This window comes from Euprymna scolopes, chromosome 2 (genome assembly GCF_053919585.1).
Source record: "Euprymna scolopes isolate OS-2025 chromosome 2, ASM5391958v1, whole genome shotgun sequence".
In the NCBI taxonomy this organism is placed as follows: Eukaryota; Metazoa; Mollusca; class Cephalopoda; order Sepiida; family Sepiolidae; genus Euprymna; species Euprymna scolopes.
The window spans coordinates 145,148,567-145,157,494 of NC_136483.1; positions in this window are offsets into that span (position 1 = coordinate 145,148,567).

Genomic DNA, 8,928 nt, shown 5'->3' on the forward strand with positions numbered 1-8,928 from the left:
AATTATTACCTAGCATGGATATCCTGCGTTGCTTGGGTGTCGAAAGGTGATATAGTAAGGTAATTAGCAACCCAACCATTAAAAAGTGTTTCAATTAAAATAGCAGTGAGTGCCCGTGCGAGCGCAAAAAAAAAAATAGCCAGGCTCGAACTTGTAACGCGAAAGAGAAAAAGGGGGTGAAAAAAAAGCAAATACCTTAACCGACTCGTGACTTCACGAGCTTTCAAAATAAGCTGTATCAAACGTACGTTGAGATCGCGAGGCGTGAATGACTTTAAAAAATGTCGACGTCAAAACGGACCCCTTAGCACACCTGACGGTCAAAGAATTAATCTTTTTGACCAATTTTTCGATATCTGTCGTCCGAGAGACCGATCTTTCTAATGATATCAATTTTGTCAGTGTTTTTTAGCAGACAAAAAAAAACACACACACACAGACACACACATACTAACACACATTTTTCACATTTTTCATTTTATATAATAGATAAATGTTTATGCGTTTTAATTTTAGTATTACATTTTTACAATTTTTAACTTAAACTATTAAACGTTTATATATTTTAACTTTAGTATTACGTCTTTATTTGTTTTCAATTTATTATTAACTAACGGGGGTACCAGGCGTTTCCCGGGTGTTTGGAGGTGTAAAAGAAAAAAAATTGTAAATTGTTAGTAGGGAGGGAGGCTCGAACCTGTGACGCGAAGGCGAAAAAGAAAGTGAAAGAAAACGTGACATTTTACCGCTACGCTACGAAGCCATACGAAGTGAACAGCGTTCAAATTTAGCGATGTCAATCAAAAAGTTGACTTGCTAAGTGAATACGCAAGTGCTGAAATGAACGTTGGTTGGAGGCAAATTCAGCTTTCTGCTGTTTCATTTATTTGAGTGAATTTTATAAAAGTCGATATAAATAAATCTATAGACGACGCCCCTCCGCAAATCGTAGATATTATGATCTATGAAGTATATAAAAAGTTCTAAAATGTAGTAACCCCCCCCCGAGAACCCCCGCGCAAAAAGCCTTTGCTGGGCATACAAAAACGCGCACGCCACTTTTTCCTTTTATATATAAAGATAATTTATATATAAAGATAATTTATATATAAAGATAATTTATATGTATTTTTATAAATTTTTAGTACAAAAATCTTAAGTTAATATTCTTTATTTTATCTATTCACTACTGATGATGGCTTTGCTTTGCCGAAAATAAAACGTTTGATACTTACCTGGCACAGATTGCGTAGGTGTTGTTCATACTAGTCGGGGATACGTCTTTGACAATCAGTCCGACAGTGGTCGTGTTGCTGTCGAGTTGATATATAGCTGTGTTCAGTCCTAGAAGTTTTATCCTCTTAGGCTTTATCTTCTCTTTGAGAAAGCAGTTAGTTTATTGCTAATTGCCTGGGGTATATTTACTAGGGAATGCTGACAGGTTACCGAGGAATGTTTGTATGCCACATTGCACTTTTATAAAACAGCGTGGATGCGCGGCTATATATGCATGCGAAGTGACGTCACCGAAGAAGAAAAAGGACTATCAAAAGAGAAACAGAATGATCACGAGAGAGACGTGGATAATGTTCGCGATCACGTACAAGGCATGAAGGGCGCTCGAGAAGACGATCAGGTGAGGAACGTCACAGCGCTAAAAAGAGAATGAGAAAATAGATGCTGTTGCTTCAAAGAACAAGCAAGTTGGAGTTATTTCCTATTCTTTGTATTGGCCTCCTTTGCGACTGAAAGTGGACACAGCGTGTGTTGGTTCCAGGACAACGTTACACTTTACATAGTGCGCTATTTTTTCACAATCCAACATGATCTTATGTCTAACCTCTTGCAGATTAGGTAAATTAATGTATGTATAAACCTTGGTTTCATTGATTATACATCTCTCTCTCTCTCTCTCTCTCTCTCTCTCTCTCTCTCTCTCTCTCTCTCTCTCTCCCTCCTTCTCTATTCTCTCTTCTCTATCTGTGTTTATTAACTGCCACAGTTAATAAAAGAGGTTTTGAGGACATTGAAATAATCCGTTGTAACAATAGGAAATATCATCACAAGTATGAGGAAGCAAAGTTCGCTTCTGGCTAGTCGATTTTAATTCGTTATTGTTGTACCATGTTATTGGAAATATAATAACGTACTCGTATTTAGGTATAATTTATTTTTTAATTGATTAGTCCGGCTCAGATGACATTTTTTTTAAATGACCTAAAAAAATAAAAATCAGTAATGAGGATAACTTATATTTCATATTGAAGAATATTATCGGAGTAATTTATACTTTATAGTATATTGTTGTTTATATATTATATATCATATATATATGAATATTATGGGAGTTGTTTATACTTGATAGTTTATTGTTTATATTGCTTATAGTATACTTTACAACTAAAATTGTATCTTTTTTGTATAAGTTTTAAAAATTCAAAACAAAACTGACTTTACTGTTCTTATCTAAGTGTTATTTTGATAACGTTTCGGCTGATGGAACCGCCGACCTTCTTCAGATACATGTTGTCGAACTAGGAACTCTACACGGAATTTCGAACAAAACCCTTTATTTAATTTATAGGGTAGCATGCTCTCGTTCATTCAGCCATGACCGGTAATTCAGTAATTCACTATTGTATTCTTAGTATCGCTCGCACTGAAAATTGAACCTTCAACCTCCAGAAGATTATCATTTGGAACTTAATTTCACCTAGTAGTTTATCCGTTACGCTACGTGTCCATGCGTTCGAAATTCCGTGCAGATTCCAGACTTTGACAAAAAGATTCCCGAGTTCGATAAGATATACGTGAAGAAGGTGGCAGGTTACATCGGTCGGAACGTTCTGTAAATAATACTCAAGATGAGAACAGTAGTTTGAATAACCCAAATAATATAAATTATTAATTCTCGTCTAAAAAAATCTAAAAAAAACAAAAAACTTTTAGAAATATAATAAAATGATTTCATTTTATCCTGGGCAACGTCGAGTAGTTAAAGCTGGTATGAATACATACACAGAATATAGTTGTCTTCATACACATGTTTTACGCTCGTTTATCTTATTTCTACCGTCTTTAATATATGTCTCTCTCGCACCATCTCCTCCGTCCGTGGACTGCAATATTAATTATAACCGTACTTGTCTCTTTTAATCTCTTTAAACAATCAATTTTGTCCTAAAGACTTTTGTACTGAACGAAGTTCTCCCGCTCCAAAAAGTACCTTACCACGGCACAATTGTCTAAATATATCAGAGTTAGTTACATCACAAGACGGAGTACTGTTGCCACATCTGGGGAGGTGCAGCTCAAAAAACTGTCCGTTGCCTAGACAGATTTTGTATTGTCGGGGATTGTGTATGACATAGACGGGTGTATATAATTACACACGTGCTTTTAACTCGTATTATATCTAGTGGTATAAAAATTATGACCACAGATACATTTTAACAACAGACATGTAACAAAAGGGACAAATGACAGTTCTCTGGGGTTGTAACATCGAGCCAATTGGAATAACAGACCTGATCCGTCCCTGATCTTGTTTGACGGATCAGCAGGAACAGCTGCAAAGAAGATTCATCCCAATGAATAAACAAATCTCGTATAGAGATGACTAGAAAAGAGAAAGATGCCGAGAGACTGTTTAACTGTCAATTGTCTCTGACCAAAGACGAACTGCATAAACCTAAATTCATAGCAGAACAGAAATTTTCAAAAATGTTTCTTTTGACTTTAGAAGGCACCCATTCAGAGTCGCCATCACTGCCTGCGTAATCGCTATTTCTTTGTGGCTCTGTGATGTCAGCGTTTGGTTCTGAGGTGTCAATATCTGGCTGCCCAGCGCATACTTTTGGCTTCCTTGTATGGGTATTCTAAGTCTTTCTTCCTATCCCCCGACCTCGACATCGAGACTCTGTCCTCTTGTTTTTTGTTTTGTTTTTTATTTTTGCTTCTTCTTCTTCTTCTTTTTAGCCTTTTTGAAGTCGCTGCAGACATTCAGTTCTGCTTATGTGATGATAAAACTTCTCAAATGCACTTGTGATGTCAGCTTTGCTCAAAACCGAACTGTCTTTTCTTTAATCAGATTTTCAGCAACTTTTATTACCGATGTTTCCTCATTGGAAAGCTACCCCTGGTCTTAGATTAACACATTCTGATCCCCTCTGCTGGGAGCCATCACCATCCGACTCTCTCTCTCTCTCTCTCTCTCTCTCTCTCTCTCTCTCTCTCTCTCTCTCTCTCTCTCTCTCTCTCTCTCACACACACACACACACACACTATCTCTCTCTACCCCGATCCTTGACTGCATCTGCTCTCTTTTGCTTCCAATCTCTGACTCCTCAAATCATCATATCTTTTCCCAAAACTCTCACCAAAGTCCATGTCACTTCATAATGACTTCTACGTAAGAATCGTCAGACTCTACAAGTCAATTTATTTTAAATTGTTGTTTATGTTCGATATTCTTTAATTTATTAAACATTTTAACACAAATAAATTTCTCTGTAAATTTTTATTTTACTATGATAAAATTCTATTTTTACAAATATTACAACGATCGTAACACTTGTCGACTAGCAGTACCTTCTGCGTTACCCTATTATATCTAACACAAATTTCAAAATCGATCGCGTAATTTATTAGGGATAATCTAATAATTTTCTTCCTTACAGCACATTTCTCAGAAGAAATGTTACTAATTTCTGTCGATTGTTTTTTGTTTTGTTTTGTTTTAGTTTTCGTGGAAAGTGTTTCTGGTCCTTCTTCCGGGGGCATTTGCAATAAACATTTGCTTTGCTACCACAACAAAAAAATCTTTCCTTTTTTTATTCCACGTTATTGCCATCATGTAGAACTCATACAGGGTTTCTTCGCAAGAGCTCCCTAACTGTGGAACATGTTCTTACGCGACTGCTTCTCTGCAGATCAAACGTCAACATATTCCTGCCATGCAGCGACCCCACTAATAATTCAAGCTTAGACCATTCCACCAACCTTTTCCAATCCCCCCATAACATTTTTTATCTCCAACCTACGCAAGCATCGTCTCGTCAGACTATAGAGCTCAATTTAGAGGTCAACTGACAATCGTTCTACCTGATTAATCCTTATTGTCGAGTAGCCTTTAGCTTTGATAAGTTGTGACAAGTATTTGGTCTCCGAAAGAAACCAAGTTTTTCTTTCAAGAGTATTTTCCACGCAACAAAAAGAACGTCTGCGGGATTCTTATCCAAGAAGTAAATCTACCCGTTCGCTAACAAATAAATATTCGATAAATATATAATCAAGTTTTGTTCAAAGAAAGTCGAACTGGTAGTGAAATCATCACTTTAATAATATACTTCTCCTTTTGTTGTTGTTGTTGTTGTTGTTGTTGTTGATGATGATGATGATGATGATGATGATGATGATGATGATGATGATGATGATGATGATGATGATGATGACTAGCGGGATCTGTAAAAATTCCACAACGGCATCTTTCATATATAATATATTGCTGTTGAGTATTTTGTGGATGTTCAGCCGACACTTTTGGGGCAATATATGGAGAAAACGAAAAGACTTAAATAGAATTGTTTGAAAAACATGACTGAAAACCATTCAGAAACTGAACAAGGGGCATAAATCCATAATAAAACACACAAGAAAACACCAAATAGAAATAGCAAATTGGAAAACGTCAGACCACGAGAGTATATATGCATTCTCGTTTGTGAAATTTACGACATTGCAGGAAAGTCTAACACAAAATTCGAAAAGATGTATATACGCGAGTGGATGGAAGAACTACATTAATATAGAACAACAGAAAAGAAATGCCCTCAAGTAATTATAGACCGATAAATTTCCCATCAAGTAAATTGACAAAAGCAATTCTCTTCCATAAAATAATAAAACAATTTCAATTATGAGTATCGTAAATATAAATAAATAACGTTTATAATATGATACAATTTCTTGCCTCTACAACTAGAAGGTTCCTAACTGGAACAGTGCCGGACGTCTGTCATTAGGTTCCCGGTTTCGAATCTCGCTCGGTCTAGACACACGTGTTTCATCGTCTATAGACGACGAAACACGTGTCTGTGAATAAGTATTATAGTCAAACCTCCTGTTTTTTTAACTAAAATATTAAAGAGCTACGGAGACTGGAGTGTTACCATTAAAATGAGCGACCTTTTGTGCCTCAGAATTTATTTTTCTACATAGTCATCACCATTCTCAATGCACTTTTCTTAGGAATTCAATCACGCATCTCTGCTTCTGGCCCATGTCTCGTCTCGCTAGGTCCAATCACGCAGTCGAATAATACAGATGACTAAATACGTGTACGTGAAAGCATATATATATGTGTGTGTGTGTGTGTGTGTATGTGTCTGTCCGTGTGTGTGTCTGTGTGTGTGTACTTTATATATATGTATATGCTCTCATATATAAATATATATATATATGCTTTTCAATTAATATGGAATGTATTATGAACTCTTAAGTGGTAAAAAAGAGAGAACAAAACGAATATGGAAATTGAATACGTATTAATTAAACGAACATTTGACGCATATCGTTTTCTTCTCAACTGTAGTGTGTTATGGACTGATGATGTATAACCGCTCACACATCCATGCGAGCGGAAGTCGGCTGAACGAAAAAACACCTACCCATCTATCCTCTCTATCTCTCTCTCTTCTCGTTTCCCCCTCTCTCTATCTTTAAAAGTAAAAGGAATGAGAAACGTATTCACATATCAATTAGTAAACTCAAATACGACGACGAAGAGAATAAAAGCTACTAAGCGGTTAATTTAAAAGAGATGAAAATGAAACATTTTCAACAGGAAAAGCAAAGGCCACGAGAAGACAAAATTTTCTTTAAAATTATCCTACGCGTAGCCAGCGCTTAGATTAGACGCCCGAAACCTTGCGTACCGTTAGCTAGGCTATAATGTTTATCGGTGGTATATCAACACGCATGCTGTGCACTCAAGTCAATTTATGCGGTGATCACCGAAAAGGTTGCTTCACACAGCTATGTACGTTACATTTTCTTTTACCCGACTACCATCTCCAACCCCACCTCCCTGTTGGACAGTCAATCAAACTATGTAATAACATTTATGTACAATGTTTTTTAATCGCTCGTAAGGTTGGAGTGTACTGATCGTTAATGATGAAGATTGGGTATGATTTGGATTATTTAAAGGAGACGGCTCGAAAAGAATTTGTTCACATTGGACTTGAAGGCTATCATATCGTAATAACCGTACTTCATAGGCAGGCAGTTCTAGGAAAAAAGCTTTGTTCATGGAATCTGTGTTTAGATTTAGGCACAGATAATGAGTGGGGAAAATTGTTGGTAGTGATTTTGTTACATGATAAGGGCTGTCCCCTTTTCATTTTTCATTTTTAAGTAAAAAAGTAGGAAATTAGTTAAATGTAAATATGAAATAGTATAGTCAAGGATTCGAACTTGCGAAGCTAGATTTGGAATTGGGTATTCCAATTATAAGTTAAAATAAATACAGAATATTATTGAAAATAAGGAATGTGGGATTGCCATTGTTTAGCTCACACAAAATAGTTAGATATCTGTTTATTAAAAAAGGAATGTAATGATGAAATTTTGTTTCTGTTATAAAAATGAAAATTAAAATAAGGAATTTCAAAACGGACAATGGAAAATGTTATTTGTGAAGTGAGTTACGAAAATTAGGTTAGAGAGTCAGCTTTGTAAGAAACATGTCAATAACAATGCATGCTTAAACACGGAGGCATGTCATGCCATGTGTTTTGAGAGGCACGTGCTTCGTCATGCAGTGACGTCATGAGTTATGAAGTTAGATAAGTCAGAATCAGAATCAGTCAGTTAGAAGAAGCGAGAGGAGATCAGAGAAGCAGAGAGGTTCAGACCGATTCTCCGTTAGAGTCAAAGCACTCTCTGGAAGTGAGAGGGTTTTACAGATAACCATGTAACAACTGTGAATTCCTGAAATACAAAATAATGTCCGACCGGTCGAAGAAGAAATAAACGTATCATCATGTGTTTTTATAACTGCCGTCTTCTGTGTTCATTATTACAACGAGAAAGATAACATGTTTATATTATATGTACAATTGTCAAACGTAAATGTCAAACGCACTCTCGGTCTATCTATCAAGATATTCAAAAATCTCTTCTAGTTGAATTACAGGCTTGGCACTCTTGTAGTAACATGTACACTGTCTTTTATATATATATATATATATATATATATATATATATATATATATATACAGAACTGTCTCTCTCTTTATATATACCCTGTTTATGTCTCCAATATGTTATCTCCACAAACATGAACATCTGAAGACAATATGAACACTCACAATGAATATATATAATATCTAACATCCAACAACATGATCACACACATGAACACACTAAGACTCTTCCTAATACGAACAGTCAACACAAAAGAATAATACATGCGTCATCTTAATACCACTCATTACAATTGTAGCTAGTCGAGTAATTTTTGGGAAAAATTATGAAGGGGAGAAAATAGATTAGAGCTCACATGAGAACTTGCCATTAAAATAACGATGCAGCAGAGGCTCGCAACGTCTCTTCTGTAGGAAAGAGGTTGCAAGAAAAAAAAGGGCATCTTGAAATCTATCAAGGCAAGAAAAGACGCCCCGAACATCTGACTGGATGTGTCAACAATACCCCATTTTAGGAAGTACTTGACTCTTATACAGATAAAGAATTACATCAGTAGTGAGATACCTACTGGAATGGTAGAATGATCTAACTATTTTTCCAGTGATCTTGGAAACAGATTTGATGCATGTGTTCCATTTCAGATCAAGAGTAAAGGTCAGTTTCAAAGGTTTGTCAACACATGGTTCTTCCCCAAGTCGAGAGCAAATCATTTAAATTGGG